At 39.4% G+C, this 9,807-nt stretch overlaps 1 protein-coding gene across 4 annotated transcripts in view; it reads right to left on the minus strand.

The window, feature by feature from the left end:
* Positions 1 to 9,199, minus strand: part of Klhl32 (kelch like family member 32) — a 196,769-nt gene extending 187,570 nt beyond the window's left edge. The window contains exon 1 of one of the 4 annotated variants that reach the window (XM_047557877.1): positions 8,838 to 9,191. The gene's annotated coding sequence lies outside the window, so the exon portion shown is untranslated. Of the gene's footprint in view, positions 1 to 8,837 lie in introns of all 4 variants that reach the window. The other 3 variants (XM_047557875.1, XM_047557881.1, XM_047557880.1) reach the window with 3 other exon arrangements.
* Positions 9,200 to 9,807: the final 608 nt, after the last annotated feature.

Here is a 9,807-nt window from a genome sequence, read left to right on the forward strand (position 1 = left end):
TCAAAAATAAATAAATAGATAGATAAATAAGCAAACCTCCCAGCAGTTCAGGAGGTTGAAGCAGGAAGATTGCAAGTTCAAAGCCAGCCTCAGCAACTTCATGAGGTCCTAAGCAACTCAGAAAAAACCCTGTCTCAAAGTAAAAAAATACCAAGGGCTGGGGATGTGACTCAGTGGTTAAGTGCCCCTGGGTTGGGTTCAATTCCCAGGACCCAAAAAGAAAAAGAAAAAAAAACCATAACCTTGATTCCATAATTCTTCAAGTTTTGAATTCCCGAAACAAACAAACAACCAATCAACCATATCAGCTCAAGGACATCAGTCTGGAAAAGACTACTGAATCTTTTTTCAGCCAAAGGGTTATTTGATAATCTCTACACCACTGCCTATCACAAGAATAGCATTTTTTTTTTAAGTCTCCTTTCAGGGAATGTCAAATAGAGTAAATGAGGAAGCAAGTCAAAGAGAGACTATCAAAATAAATCTCTTCCAGTCAGATATCTACCTCAATTATGAGCCTAATCTTCCAAAATAATAACCATAGCTGTCACTTGGGAAGTGACTGTGAATAAACCCAGTGTCTTCACATTTGGAGTAGGCTTTTTTCCTTAGTGATAGGATTTTGTAACTTTGCTGGCCTGTGAAGGCAATGTAGGCACAAGACCTAGCAAAGATGTCATCTCAGGAATCATATTTTTCATACCAGAATTTATACCTCACTATAATCAATACCAGTTCACAATTTTTTTACCATATTTTTTTTCTGGAGTCATAAAGAAACCAGTAAAAGATTTTCAGTCTTTGACAAATCATCATTCTTTTTTTTTAAATTTGTTCTTTTTACATATACATGATAGTAGAATTATTTTGGCATATTATACATATACATGGAGTATAATTTATTCTAATTAGAATCCTATTCTTGTGGTTGTACCAGGAGTTACCCTGGTCATGTTTTCAAATGCAAGGCTAAGAAAGTTTAGACTGATTAATTCTACTGTCCTTCCTATTCTCCTCCTCACCTCCCTTCCCCACTTGTATTCTTCCCCTCCCTCCATTCTCTGTTGCGGGTTAGCTTGCACATATCGGAGAGAACATAGGGCCCTTGGTTATCATTCTTAACATTAGCAATTTCCTATGCTTTTCTTATTTTTTGGTATACAAACAATATAGTACTTAACAACTACCAAAAACACATATAAATTATGAAATTGCAACATACTTTATAAATACCAAAATAAATAAATGCATGCAAATACATATAACAGGCATAAGAAGAGCACATTTAGCACAAGAAATATTTTTTCTTTTTCTTTAGGGATGTGCTCTGTGGTCTATTTTATGATGAAAATAGAACTTATCTTGATCTATGGGTTTCTAAAATTTACAGCTCAGACTAACTTCCTACAAGTGTTTTTTGTTATCACCATTGTAAAAGTCACCAATCTGGTGGGCAGTTCCCACTGTCATCTGGGTTACCCTTATGGAAGTTATAAATCAAGACACACTAACCATTTTGCACTCCTAGGTCACCAGAAAACCAAATGGTATTTAAAATGTGACAAATTACTCTGTCATTCTCAAGGATGAGAAGTTGCTGGGTAGGGGGTGGGAGAAGAATGGGGAGGTAGTGATGCAAAGGTAAAAAATGGATTTAGCTAGAAAGTATTCTCTTTGGGAAGTAAATAATCCTATCTGACTTGAAAGAGAATATGAGGAGGTTTTTCTTGAGCCTGGTGAGCTTTTGACCTTTTCACAAAATTTACATAATTCAGCATGAAGGGAAACCCCAAGTTGTCTAGAAAGATGTAGGCAATTAGAAATTGACCTTGCAGAAAAGGCTAGGAGATCTATACCCGCCAGGTGCTTGGTGCTGCTGTTATTCATTCCACAGAGGATACAAGGTGTAGTTCTGAGCTTTTTACAGATGGGGACCTCTGCAGTGATCCTATGATAGAGCGCTGAAAGCTACCTAGGCAGAAGGAAACTGATCCCCCCTCATTTTCCCTGTGCCGAGGCCAGAGCTCCAACAGCTGCAGAAAAGAGGGAGAAGTGACTTATTAGAGAGGAGAGACACCATTAACCCCAAGATATGCATCCCTTTCCCTGGGAGAGTCCACTCAAGCAGCACACTATGTCATCCAAAGTTCTGTGGCACAAAGGGGCTAGCTTCTCTGAGACTAGCACTGCCCAGAATAAGATATTTTATATGGTGCATGAAATTTAAGTGGATTCCACCATTATTTGAGAAATGGAAAGGTAGGGGGGAAAGAAATGGCAAAGGGAAGGAATTAATAGGTACAGAGTTTTTATTATGCATCAAGCATTATGCTAGATGTTTCTATGCATATCTCATAATCTTGGAATTGCTCTATGCCATGGATTGGGTGTGTCCCCCAGAAGTGGTATATTGGGAACTTAATTCCCAAAGTCATATATTAATAGTACTTGGATGTGGGGCCTTTGGAAGATAATTAGGATTAGATGAGACCTCCGTGATTGAATTAGCAGTTTTATAAGAAGAGGAAGAGCAAATTAAACTCATAAACTTGGTCATATCAGGATGCAGCAAGAAGAGCCTCACTGGATGTCAGCACCACATTCTTGGACTTCCTAGCTTCAAGAACCATGAGCTAAGTAAATCGCTATAAATTTCACACTCTGCTGTGTTCATTTATAGCAACAGAAAACAGACTAAGACACCCTATAATCTAAGTAATAGAATCTTCATTTATAATTTGAGGAAATTGTGATCTATAAGGGATATATCACTGAACTGTGAATCACAGAGCCAAAAAGTATCTGATTTCTTATTCAAATCCAGGCTGCAAGGCTCATGTTCTAGTTGTGCCATGCTACCTTGCACTTTGAATTATAGAACTAAAAATCACAAATAATAAGGCTTCTAAGTAATGATTTAAAATGAGGTATCAGATTTTGTGTCATAAAAAATTGCAAGATGCCTCCTCCACGGCTCTTATTGTCTGTGCCATTAACATCAAATGTGTTCCCACTGAAGCAATCAGCCAGGATGGGACTACTTATCCCATCAATATCCTGTATGCCAAACTGGTTGTATGTCAGGGTGGGGAAGGGGGAGTAGCCCTGCTTCTAAGTAACTGGAACTGGCTCATCTGGCATGGAAATAGAATATATTATGCCTCAAATAAATATGTAGGAGAATGTTGTCAAGAGTCCATGAAAACTGCCAAAGATTTTCCTTCTCCATTTAAAAATCATCTTATCAGGTCGGTGCTTTCAGCCCTGCAAAGTAAAAAGCTATTTTAGACAAATTCACAGCTTTCAATGCTTTATGCCATATGCGGAACTAATCTGATTCCAAATCGAGTTTGCAAAACTGTTATTTTTTAATATATAATTCTTTAAAAAAATTTTACCCAAATTTATAGTACCATATGTCTAAATCAAGTTTAATTATATGCATCAATGCGTTGCAATGTGCATATGAAATAGGGTAAGAACAAACGAAATACAAAGAAATTTGAGCCCTTCCTCTTGCTCAGTTCCTCTCAAGTGAAGATCTTGGTAAGAAGATTCAGAGAATAAAGGATCAGATTAGAAATGCCATGAATGGGAAAAAGGTAAACAAAATTACTTCCATCTACTAATTCCAAGTAAAAAGGAAAGTAAGATGTTCAAGGGTAAACCTGAAGATTAACTCTGCAAACTGCAATAAATTCTTCAATAATGAGAACTGGGAGAGACAGAAACACAGCCAAGTGTATCTATCTCCACTCTCACCAGAAAGCCCAGTTTAATAAGAAACATGGTCTCTCTCATCATTCATTCATATTTTCCATTACTTATCAAATATGTCTGTGAAAGGCACATCATCCTATTGGCTTATATTGTACTTGATGGGAATTACAATCCCTTCTACTTTAAAGTGAATTCCTGTCATGCCTCATGTCCCTAGAGCTAGACTCTAACATTTTTTTCTTTTATTTAATCCTGTTACTCTGTGCAGTCATACTAAGAGGCAGCTCTCTCACCCAGTCATTGCAGATCTACCACTTGAATCAGTCTAACTCCCACTTGCTTATCACTTAGTATCTCTTATCTCCATTCAGGTAAAAATGTTGACCCAACAAAGATCAAGAGCAAATATCTACCTTCACCAAAGGTTTCCCTTTGTGCTTGAGTATGACTTTTCAAGTGGCTAACACACAGTTCATATTTCTCTCTTCTTTTATAAAAGCATTTAAGTTATTTTTAAATATTTGCTTATGGACCAGTTGTCAATGGACCTTTATTTTATTTATATGTGGTGCAAAGAATCAAACCCAGTGCCCCACACTTGCCAGGCAAGCACTCCACCACTAAGCCACAACCCCAAGCCCTCACATTTCTCTTTAGTTGTCGCACAGATACGAGGTATGACTTTATAGTATAACATTAAAATCTTTACCTGCAAGCATCTCCCTAGCCTCCAAAATTATAGCTCGCTTAGAAGAAAACATTGACATCTTTTATCATCTAATTTGCCCCAATTTTTCCCATATCTGAAAAATTCATGTATTTGTTCACTTCAATTGAATACACATATGTACACTTTCACCATAGGAAAAAATGATATCATGAAAGGAAATCATGTGTCAGCCTTTGGATATTAAAAATCCAGACACACCACAGTAGCTAATGGGTATTTTTGTGGACCAGGTCTATGTAGGACATAATACCTGACAAGTCCCTTGCCCTTAGCATCAGAATGTTTAGAAGAATCGGTACTCCATTCTCTAGATTCTCCTTTATGTTACAATATCTCTCATCTCTTTAATGAGTTTGTCTTTCTGTATCCCCTGACACCCATCCCCAGTTCTACCTTCTTGCGTATGCAATCCTAAAGACCACATTCTCATGCTTTCCTGTATAACTTCAGCTAATTAGCTCATCAATATCAGATATCACCAGCATTATCCTCTCAACTCACATGTCCAACTTGACTGTCTGGCAGAGCCTCCCAACTTTAATGGATGAAAGGGATCTTCATTTAATATAATCAGATCCAGTCATCAATCCCCCTGCTACATAGAGACTTAACTGATCTCCACAAACAGGACATTTCTTATTTTTGCTGTGTCTATGCTTCAATGCAATCTTATATTCCTACTGTAGCATTTAACACATAACTGCCTCAGCTATGTGTACAAAGTCACAATTATGTACATATTTATACCCTCCATTAGGTAACAGACAGAAAGGGAGAGTGAAGTGAAAAGTTGAGAGTTTAAGTTTTCTCTCATTGGCCTAGTTTAACTTCACATAATCCTGAATTCTTTATAAGAGGCTCGCTTTATAAGGACATTGTAAATTTGACTGGAAATTGATGTAAAATGCCTTAGACATAGAGGGGGCTCAAAAAGGATGCTTCCAGGAGGTTTGTTTACTCTGAATCCTGGAGGGGCAGGGATGGTTATCTCTGCAGCACTCAGTCTTGACTTTGTTATAACAATATTTACTAACACCTGCCTAGCTCTTTACTAGAGGTGCACACTGAAATGAAATAAAAAATCAAAATCCTGTTATTTACTATTAAAGCATCCTCCCAGAGGGAGATTTTAGGAGAACCATTAGAAGCTGCTGTTCTCATCATTTCCCCCTTTTTAACCACATCTCTCTGAATAAGCAAAAGAACAACATAAACAGCACTCCTTTCCAACCATCTACTTTAGAAAAGTCCACTGACATCACTATAACTTTAGTGAAAATATGAAAAACAACTTCTCAAAAGGAATTTGTTTCATTACAAGATGCTTTTAAGAAGCAAACAGCATTTACTATGCCAAGATGCTGGAATTTAACGTCTCTTTGAGTTCCACAGGTTTTTGTTCCTTTGACTTTGGCACCTTGCAATACTGTGGTGGGTTTAACTAATTACTTAACTCCTTAAGAGGAAATATTCATTGAAGAGCTCAGGATGCTCCTTTTTGCTCCTTTTTGTTCTACCTCTTCTTACAATGAAAGTATAATATTTTCTTGGTACCCTCTGGAAGAGTGGTAGTAGGATTCCCACAGATACCAAAGTTTGCAAGTATTTTTTTTTTTTTTTGATACCAGAGATTGAACCCAGGGGTGCTTAACCACTGAGCTACATACCCAGCCTTTTTTATTTTTTATTTTAAGACAGGATCTCACTAAATTGCTTAGGGCCTCACTAAGTTGCTGAGGCTGACCTCAAACTTGAAATTCCCCTGCCTCAGCCTCCAAAGCTGCTGGGATTACATGTGTGTGCCACCACACCCAGCTTAAATCCCTTTTAGGTAAAATGGGCAGTATTTGTATATAGTATAGTATATAGTATAGTATATATACATCCTCCTATATACTTTAAATATTTTTATATAACTTACGATACTTAATATCTTAATGTGCTGCCAATGCTATGTAAATAGTTGTTAAATTTTATCGTGTGGGAAATAATGGCAAGAAAAAATCTGTACATATTCAGTACAGATGCTTTTTTCCAAATATTTTTATAGGGGGGCAACTGCACTCAGCTGACTTTTTCTATATTTCTTATCCCTATGCCAAGAAAAAAATAAGCCAGGAACATAAGAGTGTTAAACTGCGAATGATTTGTTTCATCAGATTCAAAAATTCCTATTTTGGAGCATCTCACACTCTTTTGTTTTTCCTAAGGCACAAGAGACAGACCTAGGAAACCTCAGAAACAAACTTGGACCTGTTTATTAAAGAACAGATGTAGAATATTTATTAGACTTTAATAATGAAATGAGAATAATCCTGATCATTCTTATAATTGATTCACATCAGGATTTTATTAACAAATAACAGCTTAGAATTTGATGAGACCTCAGTAGTCACAGACTGCAAACTGGCAGGCCATAGGCCACATGTGGCCCAGACACGTTTTTAAAGTGGTCCTTACAGTTTTTGTAAGTCTACATTGTAAAATTCTTTTACAATGAAAAGCGTAGTCATTCTTGGATACCCTCAGGGAACTGGTTCCAGGAGCCCCACATAAAGAAATTCAGAATCTTCTGTTTTCCTTGAAATTTTGGTACGTTTTAAAGAACAGGCAGCAACAATCAGCTCCAGTAGAGAAGAGCTGCCCTTTCTGGTGCCTTGCCTGTTGCAAAGGCCAAAATCCACACTGGCTCTCCCATGTATCTCCCACCAGGCTGTTCCACTCCTTTATCTCACCTGTCAGACTCCTACACACATTCTAAATGTAAGCACAACATTTTTTTTTTTTTTTTTTTTTTTTAAGGCAAAGAGCCGGGATCCAGAAAGGGCTTCCCCCATTGACTAGCTCTGTCACCTCCACAAGGTTTGAATCTTGGGTGTCTCAGTTTTACACTGAAGGTAATCCTTTGACCTCATTGTTATTATGAGGATTAAATAAGAAATGAATATGAATGAAAAGTGCTTTGTAAACTATAATGTAAAATGTTCGTCATCATTTTTCATCTCTCAGTATCCTGTGAGCTGCATAAATCCCCTTTACCTACTTCAGTTATTATTTGTCTTCTTTGTTCCTCTTATCATTATACCATGTATGACACAGTTTAAAATCTAAATTAAGGAATTTGATATATTTTCCTTGCCTTATTTAACAAGTGGTAGAAAAGATGAACTAATATCAAAGGAAAACAAAATGAATTACTGGATAACAGTGAATCTTTACTAAATCATTCCTCTTGTGATGAAAGTATGAAATTAGTGCAAAGTGTAATTAGTGGATTGCTCATGCCTTTAAGTGCTGTGTTGCAAGTTCATCCACGAGGCACCTGAGGCCTCAAAACAAATCTGGTGGCCCAGGTATTAAGGGGCTCCTGTGAAATAAGAGCCCTAATCTCTTTTGTGGGCCTCATCAGTGTTTTGGAAAAGGATTCAGAAACAAAAAATAAAAATCTACATTTTAATATGAGTTCTAATTAGACTCTGGAGTTTTAAGCCATGGCTTACATTTTATATCTATCAACATATATAGATACAGAAATATTCCCCTCCCCAAATCAACAAGAGGTTTGAAAGAAAACAGAACCTTCTCAGAAATGGGCAGAGGTGCAGAAAACTGCCTTAAATAGTGATGCAGTGTGGATACTAAAATGTTAGCAAAGCTGCATTTCATAAATGCTATATTGTTATCTTAGGGATTCACAAATATGTATTCCCCTTCTGGTCAATTTACAACAGATCATCCTGATGTGAGGAACCAAAATAAAATCATCTGTTTTTAATTGTTAAAATAATCACGCCTAAGTGAACTGCAATACAGAACTGGAAATAGAAGGAAAGAATAGGTTTAAATTGGAATCAGCATTCTTTTTATCACCAAAATGGAACTAATTCATTATTCAAAACACAATCCGTTGAAAATTCATCTGAAGAATCCTTTATAAAGCATATCGCATAGCGCAATTACAGCTTTTCTTGAAGTTGAATGAAACCGTCGCCTGAATACAAATTAACGAATGTCAAATTGCCACAAGGTTCCCAGTGTATATTTTATTTTAAAAATCAAAACAAATAAGATCATCATTTAAGAAACCAGTTCTTTTCAATAGATGTCCCAAAGCTAATGTTTAAACGAGTCTCCCTAGCAACCAAAGAACACAGTGCATATTGGGCTGGGGGGAAGGAGAGAAAGGGGGAGCAACTCCAGGCTTGGTAGAATAAGTAACCGGAGTAGTAATTGCTCCGCTAGACGACGCTGGTTCAGGCTGTATGCCCCTGAAATTTCAACTCCAGGTCTCGCCCCCTCTGGCACAACAGCAGCTTCCCACCCTCTCCCTCGGGTCTGCAGGCACCAACCCCGAACAGGTTACTTCCCGAACAGGAGATTGCCTTACCCGATGGGGTGAGCGGTCTGCTTGGTTTTGTACCCGAGGCGGCAGCGCAGGCACCAGGTTCTCCCTGATGCACAATGGCTCTGCTTCGCCCCACGATCCTGGGGTTAAGAGAAAATGCAGTAGCTTCTCTCTGCGGGTTTGGGGCTGCGGCTGTGAAGACGAGCGCGCCAGCGTGTGTGTGTGTGTGTGTGTGTGTGTGTGTGTGTGTGTGTGTGTACACGAGCGCGCGCCTCCTGCGCGCGCTCCCGGGCTCTCCCGCGGAGAAACAGTGTTCCCTAGTAAATAAAAAAAATAAAAAGCACCAGCCAGCACTGTAAGTGGCACGTCCGGTTTGCTACCCTAAGCGGCACGTCAGGCAGAAGACGCACCTTGGCAGCCTCCGGGCGGGTTTAGAAGTCAAAGCGGCTCCGCCCCCTCCCGCCCCCGGCGAGCCCGCGCGCAACACCCCACTCCCACGTCCCCCTCTGCTGGAAAGCCAGCGCGCACGCTCCCCTCCCCTCTCTGCCTCCTCCCTGCCGCCGGCGAGCCAGCGCGCACGCCCGCTCTCCCCGGAAGTCCCCCTTTTCTGTGCCGCCCCCCTTTTCGCTCTCAGGCACCTGCGCCGCTGGCCGGCGGGTCACATGCACACCCTGCAGCCACAGCTGTGGCCCCTGCTGCGACGATTACATAGAACCGAGCCTACTTCCCCCAGACTCCTTTTCCAGGACTTGGCAGCAACCTGTGCCGACAAAAAGCCATGACCCCAACTTGCTCTGCTACAGAGTTCTAGTTCTGTGCTTTCCCTTTCCCCTGACCTAGGGAACTTGTAAAGTTCAAGTTCCCTCTATTCAGAGGCCCTAAAGTGGCCCTCCTTGGGATTATACGTCGCTATTGAGAACAAATTCAAGATAACTTTAAGAAACAGGTGGATCAACCCTATTCACCTTCCTCCAAAAAGTGGCCAGAAGCCCTGAACCTGAGGAATAAGTAA

Source organism: Sciurus carolinensis, chromosome 7, assembly GCF_902686445.1.
Source record: "Sciurus carolinensis chromosome 7, mSciCar1.2, whole genome shotgun sequence".
NCBI lineage: Eukaryota > Metazoa > Chordata > Mammalia > Rodentia > Sciuridae > Sciurus > Sciurus carolinensis.